Below are 8525 nucleotides of genomic sequence, written 5' to 3' on the forward strand. Positions count from 1 at the left end.
AGTGCAATCTTATGTGACCAGCTTCGGGCGGCTGTAAGATTCGCAAAAGTGGCGTTTTCCTTCCGTAATTAAGCAAAGCAAGACAGTGCTGCATTTTACGAAATGTACCATAGTAGCCTTCTAAATTTGCTGCGCCATCGTACTTTTCACCATGGTATATTCAATAGTGAGTCATAGGCTACTCCCATATCTAATGTCGTGGCAATTTAATGTGAACGCTATTGTGGCCCTTTCAACTGATCCTTGTGGTACATGTCATCGGATGACGTGCGTGTTTTGTGTGTATTGCTTTTTCACCAGAAAACTCTGTGGCATTACCGGAGAATATGTATTGCAGCGAGAGGGCAGCCGCTCTACAGTTGAATTTACAAAATCAGTAGTGCCTGGCAGGTGATGCAACTCTGAAGTGTCGAGTATTGGTGCTTGATGGTGCGTTTTTCATTTGGAAAATCCTGCTCTGGACGCGGAAAATGACGGATATTTTTCATATGGTGGGGCATATGAGAATATCTATAATTCGTAAGTGTTGAGTTTATTACTATCCCTAAGGTATGTAGGACATTACACCTTTTCTTGAATAGACGCTAAAGATTCGCTGAAGGCCACGTAAACTTCCCTTGTACTTCAACCTCCCAAGTGGGTAAAATTTCCCAACTAAATTTTTTGAAGCTACGACATTTTGCTCAGTTTTAAACTAAGCAGAACTCATGCATTAAAAATAATTGCTGAGATGAGCTAAATATATAGTTCTTGTTGCAGGTTGGGCATGCAGCATACCAGTACTCACCTACGGGGCAGAAACCTGGAGGCTTACGAAAAAGGTTCTACTTAAAATTGAGGGCGACGCAACGAGCTATGGAAAGAATTATGGGTGTAACGTTAAGGGATAAGAAAAGAGCAGATTGGGTGACGGAACAAACACCAGTTAACGACATCTTAATGGAAGTCAGGAAAAATAAATGGGCATGGGCAGGACATGTTAGGAGGAGGGAAGATAACTGATGGTAATTAAGGGTTACTGACTGGATTCCAAGAGAAGGGAAGAGTAGCAGGGGGCAGCAGAAAGTGAGGTGGGCGTACGAGATTAAGAAGTTTGCAGGGACAACATGGCCCCAATTAGCACATTACTGTGGTAGTTGGAAAATATGGGAGAGGCCTTTGCCCTGCAGTGGGCGTAGCCAGGCTGATCATGATTGTACTGTTCTTGTATTAAGAGTTTAAATAATACGACAATAAGGTTGAAACAGTTGATTGACACCGGTTTAGCTACGAAAACACCAGGTAAATTGATTATACTAAAGATTTATTTGATTTACCATTGGTTATTGGATTGGAGCGTCTATATAGAACCCGGCTCTTTTGCCGGGTTCTGAAGCGTTCGCACTGTTCTGGTTTAACGGCAGCTTGCACAGCTGAAGCACGGGCTGTCCTCAACCATGCTGTTTGTTGATTAAGAGTGCGAAAGGTGGGCCAAGCACCAGTTCTAGCTATATGCATGCACCGTCACTTGCTGCCGGGGCCAGCACATTTGAGAATCTCTAAAATATATGTCGAGTGTTTTTCAAGTAAACGTTTGCTATTGTTGTATGAGTAGTCTCTAAATCAAAGTGTCTGTTATACTTATGCTGGATGAATGAGCGCCTCTGCAAGAAGAAATTGGGGAACATCTCCTGCCCCTATACGATTTCACATGAGAGACAGGGATACTACTCATGACGTCATACGGCAAAAAAAAAAAAAAGGTAATGGGGTTTTGCGTTGCAAAACCATGATTATGAGGCACACCGTAGTGGGGGACACCGGAAATTTGGACCACCCGGGGTCTTTTAACCTGCACCTAATCACACGAGTGTTTTTGCATTTCGCCCCATCGAAATGCTGCCGCCGTGGCCCGGGTTCTATCTCGCGACCTCGTGCTGAGCAGCCCAACACCAGAGCCACTATTTCGCAATAGCCACGTTTGATTCGCAAAGATGCCTCTGCTACTCTTTAGCTGGGTCGCCTGCCACGTTAGCTGAGACGCCTGGCATAATATATACAGCCGAACCACTTTCGAACCAAATGCTTGGAACCTCCCTATACAGGTCACTTGTTTGTTAAGTTGCCGCACCGTACAGTTCACAATAGAAGCGCGATAGAAATATTCTTTGCGCATGGGCTTGTGCCGGGGCAGTTTTCGGGGTACAGGCGACTGAAGGACGGACAGGAGGACGAATCGGCTGGCCATATACAGATTCGCTTTAAAGCCGATTTACAAGCTGTCTTGGAGATAAATACGATAAACTCAAGCCCCCATCGCGGACATGCCGAGATATGTTTGTGTGACTTGTTCAATCCCAAGCCAATACCCATATAAACACGGCAAAAAAAACCCCATGATGTCTTGGCACATTCGTTCGAGAACGCTAGAGCGCTTGCAACCTCTACCACAATGCAACACCTACAACAACGCCTACTACAAACGAGAGAAAAGGATGCAGAGAAAGGCAGGGCGATTAATCAGAGGTATTTCCGGTTAGCTACCCTGCAGGGGGGAAGGAATAGGAAGATAAGAGAAAAATAGTGGAAGGGGGATAGAGATAAAGAGACAGAAAGACGAGCACAAACGAACCACGTACACTATAGAGTGGTATGTCGCGGCGTTTTTAAAGTCTGTCATGAAGACCCGTAGACCACAGGAATCTTGCTAACGCGAGTAAGGTCTTCAGCGCCAATCGCTTCCTGCGATGTTTCGAACTGCCTCAGACGCTGCTCCTGCGACTTGCCACATCATCATCATTCGTCCATCATTCATCGTCCATCATTCTCACAGCACTTTCGTCGACCACTGGCTTTGTACTTGCTACCCACTGCATTTGCGAAACCCTGGTCGCGTCCAAGGACTCTCTTTCGGTCCTCATCCTGGAGCACCGGGCCAAGGACGGCCGCGTTCGCTGTAGTGGTCTCTTGAAGCTTACCAACACTGGACACCATCATGACCAACGCTTGCAGCCTGGAGAAGCTGTCATCTTTGACTCTTCCCTGGTCGGTTCCGCCCTTCTGAGCTGTCGCGGGTGCTGCAGCTTGCTCTGCCTCTTCCTCGTCCATGACAATCTCACTTTGGTCTACCACGCAGATCTGACAAAGGCTTTGGCGTAGCTGCGAGTACATGCCTCTTGTCCGTGGCCAAACGCGTGACATTCGGCGCACTTCAGAACCCTACAATCTCGCCGTATATGGCCCGTGTATACGTGAAGCGAAGGCACAAAGGGGCTTGACCTGGCGCCACAGTTAGCACTGTACCGTTGCCAAGACGAATTTGGTGCGGCACGTGGTCCAGTGCGATAACCTCCTTGAAAAACAGTCACAGAAACTTTCTCAGGGAGTGAGCGCATTCAAAGGCTTTCGCTTTCCACCTGTTGGTCACCTCCTTCACTTCACCGTATTCACTGAACACCAAAACGTTATTGTTCGCGTCATCGAAAGCCACCCAATGCAACTTCAGACACGCCTCTTGATGGCGGTGCTAAGACGGTCCTTGACGACCAAGCGTCCTGCTTCTATAAGCTTCTTTTTAGCTTCATCCGCCCGCAGGTTAAGGAGCCAGAGCTCGGACATCTGGTGGGCGCCTATCACAGCAACGTGCTTGATCACATCGACGTCTTGCAAGGGCTTTCGAGAATTTTCGATGGGATATGGACGACCTGAGATGTCACAGTGCAGCATGACTGCACGTTCCATAGCTTCACCTGATGCATTATTAGGCAAAATATTCCTTCAGACTTTGGGCACGGAAAACGACGGGTTACCACGGCCGTTGACAATCGCTGTTGCAGTTCGCTCGGAGCCAACCACCCTGCATCCGCACGAGTCCGTGACCCGAAACGGAATCACCACTGCGTCCCCGTCGCACTGAGACACTGTTGCAACCACTGTGAATATATTCGAGCCTGTGCACAAAGCTGGGCTCTACCTGGCCGGCGATTCACTAGATGGCAGAGCGAGCAGAGGAGCAAGCACGACGAGCTGGAGCCACGCTAGCTGCTTTTCAGGTTGTTTGGACCCCGCCGATGCCGTCGCCAGAGCGCATGGACGACGGCAGTCAAGTATTCAAGGGGCGGCCCGAAGGGGCCCGCACCCCCCCCCCTCCCCCCGCAATAAAGCGGCGTACGCTCTTCTCCCCGCCCACGCCACCACTCCTCACATACATTCCTAAAGCGCCGACAAATCAATCTATTCGGCGGTCAACATTTTGCTGCCTGTTACAGCGAAAGCTGTATATGACTAACCTTCTGTAGTTTTTTCGGCGTCCGTCATCAGAAAAAATAATCGTGTGGGCCATTCCTGCTGATAGTGCAGAAAGGGTCCAAGCTCAATGGCAGATGCCCTTGTGGGCTCCGGAACCAGTAACGCGCCCTTCGAAATCTTCGGGATGGGCCCACGTATGGGGAGTGCTTAATGGCTGCTTCACTTCCGCCGTGGGTCGGCCCGTCATTGCACTACCGCCGGGATCGGTCAACGTATGGGGAGGGCCTAATACCATCTTCACCTCTGCCGCAGGGCGGCCCGGCATTGCACTAACTTCGCGCCGACCCGCGGCGGAGGTGAAGCTCTTTGCTTTTCGTTAGAGAGCTTTGACTGTCGTCAGCTCGTCTTCACGGAGTGGAACGGTTGTCAATTTTTTCACTCTTCTTAGATGTCGGAAGTTATCGGCATGTCCTCGGGTGTGAAACCTAATTTTCTCATTGATTCGGTGCCCGCACGATTGTTTCGGGATGAGTTCAGTTGTCTCCGTCTATTCAACCATCACGCGCATCCCTGTTGCTTCGTTAATTCGACTTTATCTGTTTAGACTGATCCAGGGACCAGGGAAAAGATTCTGTTCGTAGTCAGCTGGTCTGTATGCTCGTGGAGCGACTTGCGGCCGGAGAAAATGCCAGTTGCGTTTAACTTTTCCTTTTGTTTCATTATTCCCTCGAGTGACGGCTCGCCGCGACGGTGGCAGACCCTCGGAACCATATACCCGCGATATGGGTTAAATAAGGTGCAACATAAAGTAATGCGAAACAGCGTCCATCATCAGACCCTGCAATAATTAAACCCATAGGCAGTACGACTCTCACCCGTTACCTCGTCTGGCTTTTCCCTAATTGTACAACACTTTTCGCGAAAAATTTGCAGCTGTAAGGAAGAGTCGCAAGGAGTTGATAAATTAAGCGATCTACTAAGAGAGAGAGCCAAGGCAACAGCCAAACAGGCAGGAAAAGCGAAAATAAACAAATTTAACGGAAGTCCGTGAAAATATTTATGGATCAAGATCTTTTGATTTAAAAAGGAAATTAGAAAATGCTGCCGGAATTGAAGACCAATTACGGCGTTATTAGTCGAGCCGCCTGATGACGCTCTGAGGACTTCTCTGCTGTGCTAATGGGGGTGTTTTTCTAACCTTCCGCGGAGGGCGCAGTACGTCTAGAACAACAGCGTCCTGCGCTCTGCGCGGTTTTACGCGACTGGTGACCGCGCATCGTTACGCAACTTCCCTAACAACATCACGAGTCGGTTTTGACAGTTAACTTGCCAGAGCAGCAAACGAGGGATCCAAACGAACTGTGATTGTTCCGCAAAACCGCATATATATATATACACACACATAATATTTACATACCGCTACTAGAAATCTTTATTTTACCTTTTGACTTGCTTGCTTCTTCTTGGGAGTGTTCTTCCTGCGCTTCTGCCGTGCGCGAGTCCATTTGACGTGGTTCCTTGTTTGCCAAGTAAAGGAGAAGTGTATCTCACAGGCGTACCTGTCAGGTACACCTTATTTCATTTCTCTTTTGCGGTTTTACGAGTCTTTATTGCGAATGGTTGGCAGTATTCACATTTGTACTAGCAAAGAAACCTCCCCCCCCCTCATTTGCATAGAAAAGTTACCTTGGGTCGCCTCATCCCCCGCCAAATAATCCTGGGTACGTGCCTGGACGGCGGCAACGTATGAAGGTCAAACTACACGTAAGCTTACCGGTGCGTGGAAAGCTCGTGTCCGCGCTCCTTGCGTTTGCCGCGCCCCACGAGGAATGGTGGTTTAGACCTACAGGTGTGGCCACTTGGCTCCCATTTTCGCCTTGGTAGACATCGTTTCGTACTTTTATGAGGCAGCCAAAGCACAGATACTTGTCTGTAAAATATATCTGGGCGCGCACCGCGCTTCGACGCGTACGATCTTTCCCGCACCAATTGCGCATGCGGGAGGGGCGTGGGCCCGACCTCTCACGCGCCGGCCCGCGTGGGTGAAGCTTGGCCATAAGATGCAATGCGCTTCAGCTAGCTATCGGCCGACTACTGGGACATCCCCCCCAGAATATGAGGTGGAGTTCGCCTGAAAATTCGATGAAGAAATGTAGTTTCAACAGCATGGTGCCGCTAGAAAAAGTGCAGTCGTCGCTCGGCAAAGTGGTGTCCTCGTGCTGAAAACTGGTGTAATCGAGAAAGAGCACTCAACGCAATGTGGAACTCTACTTTCGTGGGAACTCCGCTCATAAACGTAAGCAGAGAGATGGCAATATAGCCTGTGTGTCGTCTTACGTGGTTGGGACCTCATCAGCAGGAACATAACACTCGGAAACGTAAGAGAGCAGCACTAACATCAACAAGATTTCTTCGTCACTCCAACCTCACAAGACATAACTCAGCGACACACTCAGCGAGAAGTAATGCTTTCGCATTTACACATCATAAGAATTGCTTAGGTGCACCCACAAGTTTCGTTTCAATATCACTGCATTTCTTACTCTTCAAAATGTTGGTGACATTTTACATTAGAAATGACTTCTCGATCAGTTCAAATGTTCGGAGTTCCTTAGTAACTCTGAGTTGATAACTTATGAACCCTACATGTTAGCCTTTTAGAACGCCAGAATTCTTTTTTTTTCTTTAATGCCTACAACAACATGCATGACAAGTTTTTCATTGTAAAGCTCCCGTATTAGTTTTGAGGAATACCTCGGTCAATACTTTCAGGTGCAGTTAGCAAAAAGTCGGAATTTTAGAGTTCTGATTGCTCTCTTTTCTGACTGTCCAAAACATTTGATTATTCGGCTGAAGTACTTTTACACGTAGAGGCAAATGCTGCAGGAGAGGTTGAATGATCGCACCATGCAGGGTTCTTTTAAACTTGCTATAAATGTGTTTACGTGTCGTTTATAGTGCCCCTACTATCCTAGATAATTCCTTATTAACGAGATAGCGCTTAGCGCCCGTGTCGCTTAAGGTTTGATGTTGGTGTCGGACGCCGCTTGGCGAAAAATGATTCCGACCCACAACCACGCAGGCTCTCCGCGAGGCGCAGAGGCTTTAATGAACTAATTGAGTTCCTGAAAGTAAAATACGTCCGAAAAATCGCAATGTACGACCTAAACACAACATACAGGCATGATAGCGCCGGAGTTTAATTTGGTATACCAGAAAACATAATTCTGCTACGCGGAAACTCAAACGCAGACCCTTTTCCAAGCGTCGCAGCCCGCTCGGTTCCTTGGAAGAACACCTCCGCGCATCCTCAAGAAAGCTGCGGTTCCCCAGAGGTGTGACAAGCAGTCAGGGTTCTGTGAAATCTATCGTGTTCCACTCTTAAAGGTGAAGCTTAAGCGTGCTCCAAATTTTGACTTGATGCTCAAGTTTGTAACAGGCGAAGTTGTACGGAAAACCAGCGGTTGCTCGTAAACTGAATGGACTCACTTATAACCCAAAGATTAAAATTGTCTGGAAAAGTGTTTCATGTTCTAGATACTTTACACAGTTTTAGCAGGACATTCCTTACGCTCCGCTTTGCTTAGATTTCACGCACACCAGTGAATGCACGAGCTCCATAGATTTCACTTACTTAACAATTTCGTGTCCCACAGACGCCAGCAACGCGGTATCAGCTTGGCTGATAAACGACAAAGAAAACAAGCTGGCGCACCCTTACGCGCTGCGCATTCGGCTTCGTAGCGGAACGTGGGGAGCGTTTGACGTTCTACTGCCCGTACGAACGTTGTGGTCACGTGCGTTAGTGTTCGCACTAGTTTGAAGCTGAGTCTGCAAATTAGACAGCTTTAGGAGAGCGTTTGGGGTTCACTCCGCTCCGACCGGGGTATAGCAACAATTTAGAGCGAAGCCGACCGCAAACGCTCTGCGAAAACTGCGTATTACGCAGTTGGTTTTATCTGCACAAATTTGGCGATCCGATCTCAATTGGGGACTTCGGCTTTGTTCTGCTCACCTAATTATTGCTCTACTGTGGCCTCTCATTTTATGCCGCAATAAAATAAAAGTTTGTCTAAACATGTCTAAACATGTTTGTCTTTCCCTCCATGATGAATCTAGTAACAGCGCAGGTAAACGTCCTGCTCAGAACATATGTGACGTCAGAGCACGATAAAGACTCGTCTCTTTGTCGGCAGAATCCTAGAGATGAAAGAACCCCGCCGTCAATCTACAAAACCTTCAAGTGCTCCGAAGAGTGTGCCTAGGTCACGTTATCGGTCTCTCGCCTAGCCGTCCTC

The sequence above is a fragment of the Dermacentor andersoni genome, chromosome 7 (assembly GCF_023375885.2).
Source record: "Dermacentor andersoni chromosome 7, qqDerAnde1_hic_scaffold, whole genome shotgun sequence".
In the NCBI taxonomy this organism is placed as follows: Eukaryota; Metazoa; Arthropoda; class Arachnida; order Ixodida; family Ixodidae; genus Dermacentor; species Dermacentor andersoni.